Source organism: Thunnus maccoyii, chromosome 19 (assembly GCF_910596095.1).
Source record: "Thunnus maccoyii chromosome 19, fThuMac1.1, whole genome shotgun sequence".
NCBI lineage: Eukaryota > Metazoa > Chordata > Actinopteri > Scombriformes > Scombridae > Thunnus > Thunnus maccoyii.
In genome coordinates, this window is record NC_056551.1 from 24,760,216 (window position 1) to 24,776,369 (window position 16,154).

Here is a 16,154-nt window from a genome sequence, read left to right on the forward strand (position 1 = left end):
AGAGCTGCTAGCATGGCTGCAGACTCTTATTGTGTGTTCAGACAGAATGTGAAGTGAATTTTAGAGGCGACGCGGTTACATAGAAAGTCAATGGAAAGGCGTGATTAGAGGCAGCGTGACTTGATGCATCCATGCAAATTGAAAATGTTTCAACTTGAGCAAAAAATTTGCATAATCTACTTCATAAACGTACAGAGAGTTCAGTCAGAAGTTGAGCAACACAAACACAAAGGCTCACTCCAACCCCTCTTCTCATTTCTCAGTTTGTACATCCTCGCCTCCTTTCCTTGCATCTTAGTCCCTCCCACCTGAGATGCGAATGGAGGAGGCGAGGAAACAGACATTTAACAAAATGAGACGTCCTCGCTTCAAAGCCGTCATGTCAATTAAATATAAACGTGCTGCAGAGTTGCATCATCTGTCCGTTGTTTTGTTACAGCCTGCTGCTGTATTTTATGATCTCTGACACATGAGCAGAACAGTGTTCACGACAACTTATATATTTACTTTTAATTCAAATTACAACATGGCATAATATGACAAGAATGTACACACACATATATCCTTTATATATTTTATTGTGTGAAGCACTACAAATGGTTTGTATATTCCAGCTGTGTGTCACGCCTCTTCTATACGTCACAAAGGATACACAAGTGCATCCTCGCTTATAGCTCCTCTCTCCTCGAGATGCATTTTAGGAATTAAGACATCCTTAAACATGGTGCGCTGAGATCGATTTCCGGGTCACGGGGCAGGAGGACGGAGGAGAGAGAGGAGACGAGGGCCCCAACAGAAGTGTGTGTGTGTGTTAATCTGTTGCTGTTTACAGCTAATGGTCAGTTTGTATTTTGGCTGTTTGGAGCAAATAAATCCAGCGGTCGATTATGAGCAAATGAGGTGAGGCAAAAAATTTGCTTCGCTTTCTGTCTGAACACACCATTAGTGTAAAACTCATGAAATTTTAAAAAGCACTTGTATAAATGCTCTTAGAAAACACTTTAACTTCTAAAAAATTGATCATTATTGGGGAAACAGGGGCCAGATTGTAAGAAAAAAAAGAAATAGTGAGAGAAGACGACGTGTTAAGTAAATAAATGACATCACTCTCTCCCAAATGAGGTGTAGAAGTAGTATTTTTAGTCCACATTCAATGCAACTTCTAGGAACAATCCCGAGGTGTTTGATAAATACGAGCCCAGACCTGCATATGTGTGTCTGTGCGAGCACATACTGTATCCCCCCCCCCCCGCCCCGCCCCCCCGGAGTGACCATCTTCTCTTTTCTGTGTTTTTCTCTCCCATCAGCCTCTTTGTGTGTCCGTGTCCAGCTGCGAGCTTCACAGACAGACTGAGAGGACTTGTAGAGCTGCAATCAAGGCTGAATCAGATACTTCAAAAGTCAACAAGGATGTTTTTTTGTTTTTTTTTTGACTCTACATACATATTGATATTAAAGCCACTGAAGTACATTTGTCCACAAGCACTCAGTCAAACTGTATTTTCAGAAAAAAACATTGTTTGTATATGAATAAAGAATGAGTTGAACTTTTTGCTTTGTGAGTTTATTCCAGTATGCACGCAGCTAAGAGTGTTTTTCATGTATTTTACAAATACAGACATTTTTGTCCTGTTTGCATGTGTCAATCTCAGGTTTCTTCAAGTTTCACTGCTGGATTTTTAGGGCCCGAGCCCAAAAGGGGGCCTATTTTTCGTTTGTTTCTTTATTATTATGCCACTTAAACCCTAAATTTGACCCCCTAAACATGCTCAAAAACTCACCAAATGTGGCACACACATCAGAACTGGTGAAAAATTTGATAAAATGTAAAAATGAACCCCTAAAGTGCCAAAATGTGCTCTCTAGCGCCACCTATGTAAGTAAAATGGCCTCTATGGCCTGTAGGAATGTCATAGAGAGATCAAATCAAAACTCAATTATTCGTCTCATCAAGACCTACAAATCATACACTGACACCGCTGACCTAAATCAAACAGGAAGTCCACAATTAGCCTTTCAAAATAAGACTTTGCCCCAATTTTGCCCCCGAACAAACGCTGTCTCCTCCGAGGGCGTTAATGTATCAGCTTCACACTTTACCAGATGACTTATGACACTATGCTGAAAAAAAAGTTGTTAAGAACTTTGTAATAACTCCAACGGTTTGGATTTCATAAGCCCTGAAAGTTGCAGTGCCACATCACACCTTACAATGTAAAACAACGGGGAGGCATGAACTTTGTGTCAAACAGAGGCTTCTGACGTCTAAACTATAAGTCTGACCACTTTCAAACCTGTATCAATGGATTCACAACGAAATTTCCTACTAAAATATGATTTTTAATGTAAGATTTGGCCAAAGTCATGGGATTTATGAGATTTCACCAGAAGTGTACTCTAAAATCCTCCTCTCCAACTGCTCCTGGTGATGTCACTCCCTCAGTGCTGTGAAACGTTCTGCAATACACACTCATTATAAAATCACAGGAGGAGCAAGAAAAGACTTTAAAACTCACACTCTAATATCTCAAAAACAGTGAAAGATAGAAAAAACAAATTTAAGATTTGTAGGTCAAAGTCTCGTGACTCATTTAAAGTTCAAATGAAGTCTGTATCTAAAACTATGTGGAAGCAGTAAATGTTCAAAAAGGTGTGGGTTCGCTCACACTCTCCATTCAAATATATGAGTATTTTTCTGTGTCCAGCTGCAGTTACTTATTGTCTCTACACACCTGACAGTACACATGTCGATCAAACTTTCAAAATAAAAGCACACCACACTTATAAGAAATATCCCTCATTTTTTTAAAATGCAAAATGATCTGATCCCGACGGGCCAGAGTGCAAGGACCCGACCAACGCTGCTTGCAGCTTTAATTCTGTTTACGTTTGATCTCAATTAATCAGAGTTTTATTGGTGGAAAGTACATTTACTCCACTACTGTACTCAAGTACAATTTTCTGTACTTGTACTTATGTACTTGCGTTATTTCTATTTCATGCTACTTTATACATTTCAGAGCACAATCTTGTACTTTTTTTTAACTGCACTACATTTATAACCACTTAACTTTGCAGATTAAGATTTTACATACAAAACAGAATGATCACATCAAATATACTGTAATACTTTGTTGTACATTAACCAGTTGATCCACTGATGTTTACAAAAGAGTAGAGATACTCTAAAAATCTATATACACCTTTGTACTTTTTTGGAGTGAGTCCTATATGTTGTAGATTAAACAACCAAACAGTATATAAAGTAGTTCAAATCATTTCCACCTTGATCAGCTGTCACATTATTTGAGTATTTTCACACTGTAGTTTTGCAACTTTGACTTAAGTTAAATGTTCTGAATATTTCTTCCACTGCAGGTATTTTAAAATTTTATGTTCAAAGATCCCCTCCAGACCTGTTTGAAGACAAAATACTGTGCTTGGAATAATAATTTGTGTCTGATGTTGAGGTTTTCACACAAAAACCTTCATTTAAACTAGTTAGAAATTCTTACAATTAGAAATTCCTTTTACCCTCAATGAAAAATCTATAAATATGCAAATATTGTTCATTGCAAAAGTTTAACTGCTTCTAAATCACTGTAAAGTCCATTCTCAGTGTTTGTGCACTGCAGACTTCAAGTTTCCACATCACACTTGTGTAAGTTGCGTACTGGACCGTAGTTGGCTCCAAATCCTGTTCGTAGGTTCACGCATTAAACTGAGATTTAAGATGAGCTGTGTCAAACTCTGAACATAAATAATTCTGCACGGTGAATCTCAAACATTACATCATCAAGTAACAATAAGAAAAAAAACAAACACATTTTTAAGTGGAAGGGGACTTAAAGGTGCAATGTGTAAGAATTTGCCATAATTTTAGTTTAAAACATTTTAAAAAACTAACAAAAAATATCAACAGAATGTGAAGAAATAACAGTTTTGATGTCATATGAAAGGCGTCTCTGTATTGTGTTGCAGAGATAATTACTGAAGTTAGCATGCTAACCAGCTAGCTTCAGCCCCATCCAACCCGTACCATCTCGTAAAACCACTTTGTACCTCAAGAGGTGATAGTGAGTCACTGTAGAGTCCAGTCTGTCCAACATGAGAGGAAGAAGAAGCTGGGCTGAAAGCTGCTGTACTTTTCACTTTCTTCCATGTGAGAAAATAACTATTTAGATTCCCAATATGTGGTCAGCGCATCCAAATAACGCCCACTTGGAAAGTTGCACCGATGTTGTCAGAGCAGCCGGCTGCTGCTGCAGACAGGGAGACACCAGCCGGTCTGATCAGCTGATCTGATGAACTGCACTGGTTGCACCAGCTATGTGTTAGCTGTCGTGAGCCATTTGGCATTTTAGCTCATTGCTTATTAATAAATTAGGTCTTAAATGGATTGCTGTGTTGTTTAATGGCAGCAATTAATGAAAAAAATGATGCTAACCTACAGGCATGCATGTAAATATTTAATTGTTACTTAGAGTTATGTTGTAACTTATGCTGCTCCCTATTTGTTTGGATCATGTGGTCAATTCTTACATTTTGTTTCTTGCTGGACTCACAGCAGCTGGAGCGGTTAACAGTAAACTGCCTTCATCAGGGACGGGGATTACAGCCCACATTGTACAAAATGTTATTATTCCCAGTTTACAGTGTATTTTTTCCTATTAGCGGTGTACAGTGCAGTACATGCAGGTACAAGAGAACAAGATGTAAAGTTCAGGAATAACAATCTGTAATTTATACTGTAGAGACTTTTTTTTTAGGGCTGCAACTAACAATTATTTTCATTACTGATCAATCATGTAGTCTATAAAAATATCAGAAAACCGTGAAAAATGTTTTTATAATTATAGTTTCCTGAAGCCAAGGTGACCTTGTTCATTTGGTTGCTTTGTTTCACCAAAAGATATTCACATAAGACAAAAGAAAAGCTAGAAATCTTCACAATCCATATACTGGAACTAGTAAATATTTGGCATTTTGCTTGAAAAATGTCTTCTGTTAATTATTTTCTTAGAATATAATTTTGTCAGTGAGCCTTTCCTGATTTTATTTGAGTTTGCAATTTCTTTAAACTGACTTTTATTTCTTTTAAATTTTCTCATTTTATCTTATCCTCTTTAATTGTTTTTTTTTTTTTTTAATCTAATGATTTTATGATTTGTCCCTTTTATTCTGCTGCCCCTGTGAAGCACTTTGTAACTTGGATTTTGAAAACTACTCTATAAATAAAGATTATTATGAAATGATTAATCAATCATAAGACATTTTCTAGATTGATTAAGCGATTAATTACCTCGTTGCAGCTCTAAAAAGAATACCTCCTGTATAAATTATTTATACGTTTCCAGACTGTTACCCCCTTATTCTCTGACTTCATAGCCTTCTCTCTTGTACCTACATGTATTTATGTATGTAACCGTATGTACTGTACTGGTACAAAGAAAATTACACTGTACATTGAGAATAATTAGGCTGTACATTGCGGCCTGTAATCAAAAGTAGAAATCATGGAGGCTTATTCTGCCTCTCAACCCTCATTTTCCATCTAATGTGGGGATTTGGATTATCACGGGGGGTCAATAAGAGGTGAAAAGCTTCCAAACATGATCCACAATGAAGATGTTGTGAAACACAGAACACATAAAGTGAGCCATAGACCTCATGTGCAGAGTGGGATGCATTTTATTTCAACGGTGCATTGAGTGAGCCTTTTTGGTGAGCCTGAAGGTTAGCGCCACGCTGTCAGCAGTACACTGGATATGTTTCCTATGTTCTTTATCCCCATCTGTTGCACTGCATGAGCCGAGCCAGAGTTCAGCTAGAGGTAACATGTCAGTAACTCTGAGAATAAGTCTGAGAGCAGCAAATATCCTTCAACTAACTATATCCTCTTGCATTACAGCCACAACCTTATACCAGTAAAACACTTCTTCCCACCAGACTCCATGATTCTGACTGGTATTTACAGTCTATAGCTACTTCTTGCATATATTGTAGTTAATTCTGCTGTATTATTATATAAAATAAATCACAGAAGCATTGTTCTCTTTTAATAAAAGGACATTTTACAAAGTTTTCATGAAAATTAAGAAAATTGACACTGATCATTGTAACAATTTGCCACAAAAATGGAAGCAAAGGCGTTTCCTAAAATTATTTCATAATTCTTACCACTGAAAATATACAGTATTTCATGGATCAACATATTAATATATCTGTTGTCAAAAACATTTTACCTGCCACACACAAAAGATTTTTTAAAAATTGTCAACAAATGCCATGAAAACACCAAAACCAATAATGTGCAGCAGTGAAAGTCAATACTTTCTGACTTCCCTAACCCCAAAGGCACAAATCTTTAAAAAAAAAAAAAAAAAAAAAAAAAAGGTTTGGAAATTTCCTAAAACAGCTTTTTTAAAGCAGTTTTTAGCAAAGAAACAGGAGGAAATCGTGCATTCACTTGGGACTATTTTCAGTGGCGGATGAATCCACATTTGGAGCTCTAGTGAGTATTTCTGACAGCAGGACGGTGTGTGTGGGATTGAGTCACAACCGTTTACAATGTGTGTGTTCATGGTGATGAAGGAAAATGTCACCCAGAGCAGCGGTGTGACTCATTGATGTGTTTTTGGACAACAACTGAGGTCTATAATTGGCTTTAACCATTTCATAGGATCAATTCATTATTAGTTTTGGTCTTTTTAATGGATTTTTGGACTGTAAGAAAAATAAAATTGCACCAGACTTGTCCTTTAACTGGAGATCTGTCCTGTACTCTTATTCTGGTTTATTTCAACTTGGTATATTTTCCCATAAAATGTGGCTATTGTGACTGTGTGGATGATGCTAACTTTGCTCTCATCAGCTCCGTTAGACAGATTCAGGGAAATGAGAACTTTCGCAAACGTGCTTTTTAGATGAATCATTTCAAAACGCTTGTCTCTGACTCTGAGTCACACTGAAAGTATGGTAAACACAGAAACTAGTACTGGAATAACAATTATGGCTATAGATCTGGAAGTGCAAAGTTAGCATGACCCTTAGACCCATGGTGGCCACATTTACGGGAAATATGCCAGACTGAAATGAACTGGAATTACCCTTTAAGTGTCTCCTACTTTGATTCAGTGCCTTTTCAATTATTTTTGTGGCCCTGAACTTAATGTTTTCCATCTTGCCAACTGTCCCGATGCTGTAGAGAATCGGCTGTTTCATTACCTTGGAAACACACGTCACCTTAACCACATTAAACCTACTCTGCCTAATGAAATCTTAAGGTGACATCAGTGATATGAGTCATGGCAACCAGGATTATTATCTTTAAAAGAATATCTCCAGCTACTGACAATAGGCTGATGGGTTATAATCTTAATATTATAGATTTACATATCTGAAGATCTGATGGATTTTAAATTAAATGTTTATCATAGCACAGTAAAATAAGTCATATATGACTGGCTGCAGGACATATCATCAGTATATCTTAAAAATAGAGGGAAATGCTGAGTGATTCTGTTCATTTCTCCTTGTTTTTCTTGTTTCTAGAGAGAGAGAAGTGGTAAAACCAGAGGAGAAGGAAACATACTGCAGTAAAAGAAGAACAGCGTTGGTTCAAAATCTTTGTTTATAAAGTGTCAAGAGTCTGCAGCTTTTCCATCCACTGCAGCTGCTGTTTCACTGATTAGTTTGTATTGTATGGTTGAAGGTGACAGGCGGTGGATTAACTGCTGTAATGTACAGTACAGTGACTGGTTGGGTGGAAAACTGTCACAACACAGTGTCTGTACAAAAGTTCAAGAACACTTCAGAATTACTTATAAATTTAAAGGCTTTCAGCTGTAGCTAGCTAATTAAAAATGGTAAATGGACTGCACTTATAGCACTTTACAAATTTTTACCTCTAATTCACCCGTTCACACACACTGATGGCGGCAAAGCTGCCATGCAAGGCACTGATCGAACCGCCACTCCTGTGGTTAGTGGACAACCCTCTCTACCTACCTAGTGTGCTGCTAACATTAGCTGAAACTATGACAGCATCCAGGACAGGCTTACATTGGAGAGAACAAGCCTTTTTTATGTAACCCAACAAACTAATGTAGTTAGTTAATCATGTGCTTCTTGGCCTACGAACGGGTCACTGCTGTTGGTATTTAGCCTGTTATCCAGACAGGCTAACGTTTGTACCTTCTGTTAGAGCAAATAAACCTCGGATGTATTGTAAGAACTGGATACAGGACTCAAAGATGGCGCCTATTCACTTGATTAAAATTGCTCACCTGGCGCATGTACCAAAAAAATTTCTTAAAAAAGTTTTACTTTTCTAGTAATGTTTTTCCCAACCACAAGTCCCCTCTCAGCCCATAGACTTTACATCACAAACTTTAAAATAGCTTTTCTAGGTTTTGGGGGAAAGTTTTACAAATAACACCTTCATGGATAAAAAAAAAAAAATCATGATACAAAGAGTAGTAATGGACCTTGTTTGCAGTTGAAGGTGTCCTATCAACAGTTCACAGACGTGTCTTACAATGGAGATCTATGGAGAAAATGCTTTTTGGGCTGCAGGGGATTTTTGTTGCACTGCCTTGAGCGGCCACTGGGGGAAATGGCAGCAAGGCAGTGCAGTATCGAGCTTTCTTAATACATCCATGAGATAAATACAGTTCATCACACTTTTGCTCTTTTGTTTTTGGAGAGCTAAAGAAAGACACCACCCACTAAACTCTTTATATATGGATTATCTGTGTTACTACAGCTCCATGAATCACCACCTCAATATGTGGAGAAATCCAAAGACTGACAGTCCTGCCTACGGTTGCTAAGCTATGACTGCACAATTATTTAGGGGTTTAAGAAAATGGTCACTTTGCATGTCCATGCAGCTGGATTCAATAGTACACAGGTGACATTATGGGTTTGGATTGAATTGACAGTTTTGTGATGATCTTTCTGTCACACATGAAGTTGTTAAACCTGCTCATGTTTCTTTGCTCTGGCAGATCTACAGTTGAGAGCCTTTTATGAAACCTTATTTCAGAACTAGATATTAAAAACAGCTATTATATTAAGTGTTTTCACTCCAAATGCTTGGGAGGATTTTTTGATTATCCCCGCTTTAACTTGTGCACCAAATTCTATTAGCTTTTTTTTCTTTTAATTTAATCAGGCAATCTCATTAAGATTAAGATCTCTTTTCCAAGAGAGACCTGAGAACAAGAAATATTCATTAGACAAGAACACAATTAGCAGACAGAAACAATACAACTACACAACAAACAAGGAATTGATAACAACAGTTACAATAGTCCTGAAAAACATCAGATAATGAAGCTGTAAAATCTCCAAGAGGAATGTAAGACTCAAGTTTGAGGGCAGTTCATTCCATTTAAAAAAGGTGCATAGTACCTGAAACCAGTTCTCCCAACATTAGTGTGAACATGAGGGATATTGGAGGTTAAGTAGTTACTGGAGTTTCTGTAGTTATTAGATTTAAAGGAGAGAGGTGATGCGAGGTAAAATGGAAACTTCAACAGCTTTATAGATGAATAATGAGATGTTTTTTTCTTCTTCTCTGTAATGAAGTCCCACCAACCTTGTGATAGAGAGAATAATGATGAGTACGAAATTTGTCATTTGTGATAAAGCGTAATGCGCTGTGATACAAAGGGTTTAACTGCTGAAGTGCTGATGGGGCAGCATGACAATAGAGAATATCTCCATAGTCAAGGACAGACATGAAGGTTGACTGCACAATAGTTTTATGGTTGGATGAAGACAGACATCCTTTGATTCTATACAAGAAGCCTAGTTTGATTTTTAATTTCTAAGTCAAACGTTGAATATGAATTTTGAATGATAGTCTGCTGTCAAGCCAAAGTCCTAAGTATTTATATGACTCAGCAAGAGTAATATGGGTGTCATTTAAAGTTTTAATGGCAGGATATTCAGAGTCACTGGTGGAGGTGGAGAATACCATATACTCGGTCTTTTCTGCATTTAAAACTGTGATTAAGGAGTCATAACTGGAGTGCAACAAAGGCAGACTGAAGACCAGTCAGGGCCTGGACTGGGGTGGAGTCTGGGGCATACAAAATAGTGTCATCTGCAAAAAAATGGACATTGAAGTATTGATTAGGGAGAATTATGTTATTTATATGTAATGTAAACAGCAGTGGACCAAGGATAGACCCCTGTGGCACCCCATTTCTGATGGTATGAGGGCTTGACTGAGAACCATCAGCAACAACAGTCTGGATTCTCTTCTATAGACTGTAGTTTATGAAGTAGGACTTCAACTGTATCAAATGCTTTTGAGAGGTCAATGAAGAGAGCAGTACAAAATTGTTATCTATCCAAAGAGGAGACAAAGTAATTAATGACTGAAACTGCAGCTGTTATTGTGCTGTGACCCGGTTGAAGTAAGTAGTACGTTTAGCTAATCAATTAAGTGTATAGTTATAAATTGGCCAATGATTCTAGGATTTTTGCTAAAAAAGGAAGTTTAGATATTGGACGGTAGTTGTTAAGATTGGAGACGTCACCACTTTTGTGTAAGGGAACTACTGAGATGCTTTTCCACAAAGCTGTTAAAGGTTTGGTTAAGAATATGTGCTAAATGTGGACAGATTAAGGGGGCACTTGGATGAAGAGGATATGGGTCAAGATTATCTACACCAGTGTTTTTGCATGTTTTTAACCTCTGCAGAGCTTTGTGAACATCTGCACTGCTTACCAAACTAAAAGAAAATTTGCAGTCAGAGGAAGCTGAGGCGTTGGGAACTCCCTCTGTTGGACAGATATGGCAGTTGTCTACAGTTGAATCTACAGACATTATTAAATAAAAGACCAGAGGAGAGGAAATGATTAAAAGCATCAACTATGGATGATTTATGGGAAATATGACCAGATACTTGTTTGATTTGTGGTAGGAGATGTGACTGTGATGAATTCTTAAGAGATGCTATGGTGTTCCAAAATTTAGTAGATATATCACAGCCAGAGAGAGCTGACTGAAAATAATTTGATTTAGCCTTCCTAATCATACTGGTGCAGATGTGTCTTTGTTGCCTAAAGGTTAAACTAGTCCTCAGGGGTGCCACCGGATTTGGCCTTGGACCAGGTTTTTGTCTCCGTTGTGGATGGCATCGGAGAGCTGTGGATTGAACGAAGGACAGAATCTATTTTTATTTCTATGTTTGTCTGTCAGCAATAACATTAAAAGATTATGAAAAGTTTTCCAGTGCCACAGCTGGATGAGTATTAGAGAAAGTATTATCAATGTCAGATGAACAAATCATTTTTAAAAAAAATCCTGAAGATTAAAATGCTTATAATTTCTTGTGGTGATAATTTGAGATTTAGGGATTTTGGTGTCTCTCAAACAGGTGACGGGCCAGTGAATGAGTAAAGGCGTCATAACTAAGTTGCGGCCCACTTCAACACCTCAGTGTGATGAAATACGTCATATATTAGTGTCACCCGTTTGGCTTGATGTTCGAGTCCTATCCTAATTATCTTAAGTGGCTCTGCTGAATTGCAGACCCCCTGACAATCTAATTTGAATGGTACATGACTTTTTACAAGACGACTGGAGTCCGGAATGTCTCACTGGGATTCATATTGATCCAAAGCAAACATCAGAATTTGATTTAAACTCAGATAAAGTTACTGTTTGGATTATCAGGTTATGTTACGTCAACCATAGATACTTTGTATAAGCACATACAAAGTGAAATTACATTTTGCATTTCAATTTTGAGGATCAAATAACATTCACATTGTTGAGAAACCTACTCTGTGCATGTACTTTCCCTCCAGGGACATTTATTTTCGGCCAGTTCCTTATAGCGTCTCATCTTTAAGCTCAGCTGAAACTAAGGACATTATAATAATCTGTAGCTTCTTAATTTTTATTTATAAATTATCTGTTTTATTCCTTACAATATTAAGATTTCTTTGTCATTTGTCAGCACTCTGTGAAAGAAAACTGAGTGGTAGGTTATCATTTGATGTATTTCTTGAATATATCATACATGTTTCAGATATTCTTTAAGTTCAGTTTAGTGTTAGTTTGTGTGTACTATGTCTATTCTAAACTTAGTTCTTTGCTGTGTAAGATGAGGCAGTTGTGTGTTTAACAGTTAAGTTTATTCTGTTATACTTTTACCTGAGCCAGTGATAAGATAAACTATAGTTATGTAGATGTTTATGTGTAAATCTGATAAGCTTTTAGAGGATAGTGTGGTTTGTCCTTAATTTAATAGAGTAGTAATGTTATTTTGTGATGCTACTTGGTGCATGCTTATGTGCTGTCATATACGGTCGTGAAGAAAGACTGTTCCTAGGTTAGTTGAAGGTTGGTTGCTGACCTTTAAGGTTAGTAAACAGATGTCTTAAATTCTGTACAATAGTATTTAAGGGACTGGTTAGCTTTTCAGACAAAGAAAAGATAGCTTGGTGGTTTGTATCTTTGTCTCCAGAACTATGATGCATTATACTTCTGATTGTATTATTTGATTATTTCATAACCTAACAATGTTCTCTTTGTGTGTTTGAGTGATCAGCAATTTCCCCATTACAACTCACATACATAGAAACAAAACCTGTCCTCTCTATTTGATCCATCCTGTATACTAGGAGCAGAGGGCAGCCGCAGTGCATCGCCCGGGGACCAACTCCAGCTCTTTTTGCCAGTGCCAGTGCTCAGTGGTACTGACAGGAGTATTAACACTAACATACATGTGTTTGATATGACTGGTCACACTGCTATATTTAAAAAAAAAAAAAAAAAAGGTGAGATGGTCCCTCAACCTTATTTGTTTTGGGAGGGATTGAAGCCAAATCAGCGAGAGAGAGATGTATTAAAAGACAGCAACATAGTTACATAGAGTATAGTACCAGTCAACAGTTTGGACACACTTTCTCATTCACCTGTGCAATCTAATGTAATATAATTATAATCCAATACAACATAAATTCTACCTTTATGAGACTTACACATTTTCGGTTTTTGTTGACATTGTCAGAAAAGTGATAATTCTACTTTATGTTTATTATTGAGGTCGTAGTGGGTGGTAATATTTTGTCCACTCCATTAATATATATATATATATATATATATATATATATATATATATATATATATATATATATATATATATATATATATATATATATATATATATATATATATATATATATGAATATATGAATATGAAGGGGGCAACATATTAGGAACACTTTTCAATATAATGCACCCCAGTACACCACCACCACCCACTACAACCTCAATAATAAACATAAAGTAGAATTATCACCTTTCTGACAATGTCAAAAAAAAATGTCTAAGCTTTGCAAAAGTAGAATTTATGGCAGAGTTGTTGTGTGGCGATACCGATTCTCCCTGAACAATTATTCGGACCAGCTCCCAGCCACATAAAAAATTTAAAAACCCCAAACAATATTCACTTGGAGAAACCACCTCACAAGGTTCTGTTCATAGGGAAACATCCCCTTAACAAATGCCTTGTCAACAATAATGAGACGTATAAACAAATGCCTCTTTAATATGTATAATAAATAAGCAAAATAAAGCCTGCAGGTGTTAGGCTATCGTGAGGCAAGCACAACCTCTTGCACGAATAAGATCAACCCAATGCAGGTAACTTGGTTGAAAGGTTTATTTTTTTGTATCCAGAAGGCAAAAGACAGGAAAGGAGGCTCAAAAAGGGGTCTGAACAGACCAGAGTTTCTGTCTGACACTCTCTACAAATGAAGTCTGCAACCAGTTTCTCTCCTCTTTTAAAACCCCAGAAAAAGGGCGTCGCCACACCCTGATTGGCCGAGAGGGGGAATGAACCCAGCTGCTCTCAATTACTATTTGGGAGCCAGTCCCTACACCCTGCGCAACAGGTGATCTGAATAACCCTCCAATCAACCCGGAGGGATTTCGACATGCAACTACACGAATTCGTAACAGAGAAAATGACAGCAAGTCTCACGAATGGATGACTGCTACAGTTGTATTGGATTGCATTACACTGCTGAGGTCCCTGTGTTCCTAGTAAAGTTGTATGTTTTTACAGACCGAGTGCTCCTCATGACAAATCAACTTTATGTGTGTGTTACGACCCTGGCTCAGGGGGGAAATAACGTGAACGAGGAAACTTGAATTAAGTAAGACAGATGGCAGTTTAATCAGTTAAAGAACAAAAGATGTGCTGAGCCTGCTGGCTGAAAGAGAGTGAAGAGTTGGAGGAAAAGCCTTTGAATGTGAGCAATGATTGATCAGTGGAGTTCCCCTTTAAAATTTTCAACCTGAAAGAAGCTATTCAAAGTACAAAATTTTCTTTCGCCCCCACTGATCTTTTCAGATTGATGCTCACGGTGAATCCCAGTAAGGGCTGATGTTCCATTACTGATGTTTACACTGGCGAAGGACCTGCATCGATGCTGTCTTTACAGCGGTCAATAACACAGGTGATCTGAATTAACCTTCAGGCAGTGACATTGAATGATTTGATCTCCGGCAAATAGAAAAGGATCAAACTCAAGGACCAACAGCATGAAAAGTGTCCACAGCAGTGTGTATGTGAGGGAGAGCGCTTGTTATTTACACCTGGATGCTGCTGCAGTTGTCCATATTTTCTTTCAATTGCTACCAAGAATGATCTCTCTCATCGAGGTTGTTGATATTTGATCATTTCAACTTGTTTTCATTATTCTAATGGCTTTATAAAGGCTTTCAGTGTTTTTAAAATGCACTTAAAGTTGAACTGAAGTTTGAACACTTTAGACGATAGACTGACAGCTGAGAGCCGGTGTTGCTAGGAGACAAGCTGTCAACTACCGTAGTGCACTACTGACATGTCGTCTTGTATATCCTGCAAACGTTCATACAACATATTTTCCCCCTTTTTTTCCCCAACAAGCTCACATGTGTTGGCTGTGTAAGCCGTCAGTCTCTTTACAATATTGTCGCCGTCATGCTGCTGTATGTATGGAAATGATGAAACTCATGTATCAACAGCATGAGAAGTAAATGGTGAGATCAATATGTTCACAAACGCTGCTACGGTGTTTCAATGCCTGCACCAATTCAACCTTGCAGACTATATTCTTTATATTCTCTATTCTTTCTTTTATAAAAACCTTAATTTTAAATTCTTCTAAAGTTACGCTCCCTTTTCACCAAGTCCAGGAAACACACAGGTATCATTTGAAACCAGGAAGTCTAAATATAACTCTGTGTGTGAGACGACAATAAAGGTCCTTGAGTCCTTGAAGCTAATTAGCTCGCTAACGTTAACACCGATCCCCCCTCTGGATGTTAGTTTTCGCTCATATCATTGATGAAGTTGAACAACGGGCGCTGTCACTTGAATGAAAACATTTCAGGTCACTTGCTGAAACAGCTGATCTCTTGGGGAGGACAGTCTCTCTCCTCAGTTTGTGTGTGTGTGTGTATGCATGTATGTGTGTGTGTGTGTGTAATCTATATTCATTGCATGATTTACAGATATGAAACCCGCGAACGCCGAACGAAGCAGCCAGCTCTCATTAGGAGCCGCTGAACAGCTGCACATTAGGTATGCCACATCAGTAGGAGACCTTCCTCTGTGATTACATCGCCGCTGCCACATATTCTCCCTGCTACATCCAGGCTGAGCAGAAATTATGTATATCGAGCCTGATTGTCCTCTCTTGTAATTGCTGTTTGATTTACAGTAATAGACCTGCTTCACAGCGTCTGGTGTTTCACTCACTTTCTGATGTTTCTAAGATCGACTCTCGCGATTGAACGTACCGCTGACGTTTAACGACTTCATATAAATCTCCGTTTATGTTCCCTGAGTTCACTGTTAATGTAATTGATGAGGGAGGACAAATAAAATGAAACCTGAGTAATGAATAATTGATGCATCTGCTATATGTCAACCGATGCAGTCCGCAGATCGGTGAGCGTCTGTTTGTGTGAGGTAAACAAATGTTGGCTATAGCTCTTCTATTGTGTGTTATCTGACTGCTGCAGGCTGCTGCAGCCAAATGTGGCTTGTTAGGAAATCTTAACAATAGAGGAGCTATAGAGGATCTCCACTTTAGCAAATCTCCACCACCTCAGGGCGTCTTACAGCGCACACACA

At 37.8% G+C, this 16,154-nt stretch overlaps 1 protein-coding gene across 2 annotated transcripts in view; it reads left to right on the top strand.

The window, feature by feature from the left end:
- LOC121885296 (unconventional myosin-XVIIIb-like) overlaps positions 1 to 1,551 on the top strand; it is a 51,460-nt gene extending 49,909 nt beyond the window's left edge. For both annotated transcript variants that reach the window (XM_042394619.1, XM_042394620.1), the window contains one exon: positions 1,308 to 1,551. The gene's annotated coding sequence lies outside the window, so the exon portion shown is untranslated. The remainder of the gene's footprint in view (positions 1 to 1,307) is intronic.
- The last annotated feature ends 14,603 nt before the right edge of the window (positions 1,552 to 16,154 follow it).